The sequence below is a fragment of the Lucilia cuprina genome, chromosome 5 (assembly GCF_022045245.1).
Source record: "Lucilia cuprina isolate Lc7/37 chromosome 5, ASM2204524v1, whole genome shotgun sequence".
Classification (NCBI taxonomy): domain Eukaryota; kingdom Metazoa; phylum Arthropoda; class Insecta; order Diptera; family Calliphoridae; genus Lucilia; species Lucilia cuprina.
In genome coordinates this window covers 50904436-50908001 of record NC_060953.1, presented here as the reverse complement: position 1 = coordinate 50908001, position 3566 = coordinate 50904436, and the positions used below count along the sequence as shown (strand labels likewise).

At 28.5% G+C, this 3566-nt stretch overlaps 1 protein-coding gene across 1 annotated transcript in view; it reads left to right on the top strand.

Annotated features, from left to right (window-relative positions):
- Positions 1 to 3566, top strand: part of LOC111687480 (probable serine/threonine-protein kinase DDB_G0282963) — a 17600-nt gene that overhangs the window by 4003 nt on the left and 10031 nt on the right. The window lies entirely within an intron of this gene.

Sequence of the window (3566 nt, the reverse complement as noted above, 5' to 3'; positions counted from 1 at the left end):
AGAACTAGAACAGAACTAGAACAGAACTAGAACAGAACTAGAACAGAACTAGAACAGAACTAGAACAGAACTAGAACAGAACTAGAACAGAACTGGAACAGAACTTGACTCACGAAAACAGAACTTGGACAGAACCAAAAAAAAAAAAAACTGTTCAGATATATTTAATTTATACTATTTTTTTTGTTTAAAAATTTTGTAAAGGTTTAAGTTTTTCGATCATGGTCCGAAATTACGTAATTTTTCAAAAATTTTTTACTCAAGCTGTTAAGGCCCTATTTAATAAACCTTCTATCCCTTTACTAATACATTAATGTTTGCTTTACCATTTTACTCGTATGCTGGTGACTATGAAAATTAAAACAGCAAAAATTTTATGTATTTAGTTTTAGTGTAAAACTTTTAATATTTTTTTCAACAATTTTGAAAATATTCACATGTTGTTTTAATTTTTATAGATGAAGAATTTTTTTCTGTGCAAATTTTGCTAATAAAATGAAAACTACATTTATATGAAAAAAAATATAAATATAAATACACAAGTTTTTTCTGGAACAGGTGCAAACGATTTAGTTTTTCAAATTAAAATAGAAGTACTATTTTAAATAATGATGGAAATAATTAGTAAACTATAAAATGGTTTAATATTAATTTAGATTATTTTTTCATAAAAAAACTAAATTGATGTGAAAACTACTGTTACGATATATGTTTTTGTAGACATTTTGTTTTAACCGCTGTTGAAAAATATTCTATGGCCACAATTTGTTTGACAAACTTTATCATCAGCAACAATAACGTTTTAAAAAACTTCATACTGTATTTAAATCTATTTTATAATGTCTATACAGAAAGACAGACATAGAAACTTTATAGTTTATCCTTCTTGCAGCCACATTTAAAAAGTTATAATGATTTTATTTCCAAGAAAATGCGCGCCTAATGGCCTCGTATGCATAATGATCATGTAGTTTGTCATTTACACCCACCACAACAGATTTTCAGGAATGCGTACATGCCTTCCTCTGGCTGTTTGTTATTGTTGTGGCCTCCTATTGTCTGTCTATTGAATGTTAATGTTGATTGTGATTCTAAGAAAATAATTTGACACACATAACAACACAATTTCTGCAGCAGCAACATACTAAAATACACACAGAGTTGTCATTGTGCAAAAAGTTACTCCTTGTGTTGCAAATTTGTTACACACTAATGTTTCTGTGGCGGCTAAGTGAATTAGTGAGTGAGATTGTGTGTGTGTGTGTGTGTGCGTTTAAGTTGTATTTGAAAGTAAGTTTATGCGTGGTGTATTTTACTGCTGCTACGTTCATCAGTTTATGCAGATATTTTAAACGTGAATTCTTCTTGTTTAAAATTTATGAAGAATAAATTACAATTTATATAAAAAGTTTTATTTAAAATTTTGTTTTATAACTGCCTAGAACTGAACTAGAACTGAACTAGAACTGAACTAGAACTGAACTAGAACTGAACTAGAACTGAACTAGAACTGAACTAGAACTGAACTAGAACTGAACTAGAACTGAACTAGAACTGAACTAGAACTGAACTAGAACTGAACTAGAACTGAACTAGAACTGAACTAGAACTGAACTAGAACTGAACTAGAACTGAACTAGAACTGAACTAGAACTGAACTAGAACTGAACTAGAACTGAACTAGAACTGAACTAGAACTGAAGTAGAACTGAACTAGAACTGAACTAGAACTGAACTAGAACTGAACTAGAACTGAACTAGAACTGAACTAGAACTGAACTAGAACTGAACTTGAACTGAACTAGAACTGAACTAGAACTGAACTAGAACTGAACTAGAACTAGAACTGAATTAGAACTGAACTAAACCTGAAGTAGAAATAACTAGAATTTATTTTTTTATTGTATTGAACCAGGAAAAAGAAAATTTAAATATAACCTTTCAATTCTTTTAAAACTCTACTTTCTTACAAAATTCACTGTAACATTTGTTGGCTTTAACTTGCTGCTAATTTTTTTTCTGCTTGTTGTTCACTTCTGCTCTTAAACTTTTGGCACTTTCTTAGAAAAAATATTTTTACATAAAAGAGTTTTTGACCACATTTTTGCTTTTTTTTGGTAGCGGTTATGCTGCTGCTGCAATTGTTGTAGTTATTTGTTTTTCCAAACAGCCAGTTTTAGTAATAAAACATAGAAATGCCTTTTACATGAATGTGTAATTTTTATTTGCAACTTTGATTTATGGAGCACGTGTTGCATTTCGTAGGTGTTTATTACATTTTGCCTACTTGAAATTAAGTCTTATTATCAAAAGTTTCGTAGGAAAAGTTTTGCAAAAAAAAAAATTGTTGATTTAACAGCATTTTCTTTTATTATTACTTTATTATTGTTTGTTCTAAATAATAGTGAAAAGAAAGTTGGATTTTTTGGCAGTCTTAATTAGGACGTTTATAATAATTTATAATTTTATAAAGAGATACTTAGTAAGGAAAAGGATTTTAAAGTATTTAAGATTTTGATATTATTTAGAATTGCAAAAAAAATGTGAGCAGAGTGAAGGGTTTAATTGTAGCAAGCATAATATAGACTTAGGACCGAAAAAGAAAAACTATTATGTAATCGAACTCGATATCTTTAAAGGACCTTAATTTTAAAATTGTTAAATAAGTGTGCATATTTTGAAATTTATTAAATTTTAATGTTAGGTTATGTTGATAGGAGGATCGTACATCAAATCCGAAGAATTACAATCTCGAGCCACAACAGACTTGTTTTTAAAATATAAAATAGCAATATGATAAAATCATTCAAATTTTCTCACTTCTGCAGCACCACCTTAATAAAACTCTATCTAAATAGACAGACATTTCAACATCCTGATACAAAATTTTCTTCAAAAATTTATTGTCACTCTTTAATTGAATTAAAAAACTTTCTTTTGCAAACATCAACAAAAAAAGTCTTAGTTTTCCTTATGTATCGACGACTACGGGCTGCACAACAAAATTTTCTTGCCATAAGTTTATAATGTCAAGTTGGCTTAGCGAAAAGTGATTGTTTTACATTTGAATTGAATTTTATTTAAATTTAATACAAAAAGTCGCAAGAAGTTAGTTTGAAAATTGAATTAGAGAAATTAAATAAGTCGGAAAAGTGTTGTATTTTTTGCAATGACTTCATAGTACGTTGATATTTTTTGTCCATAAGTACCTACATAAATACGTTAAAGTAATTGAAATTAAAAGTGGAAAATTCATTTTGATTATATATGTATATTTAAAGAGGGAATTGAAATGTATGAGAATTTACTTTGCCCATTTACAACATACATATGAATGTACCACAAATGTATTTTATTATTATTTGTCCAAACAGAGTTATAGTACAGTTAAAGTTCAGTTTTAGTTCTGTTCTAGTTCAGTTCTATAATTTGTCCAAACAGAGTTATAGTTCAGTTCAAGTTCAGTTTTAGTTCTGTTCTAGTTCTGTTCTAGTTCAGTTCTAGTTCAGTTCTAGTTCAGTTCTAGTTCAGTTCTAGTTCAGTTCTAGTTCAGTTCTAGTTCAGTT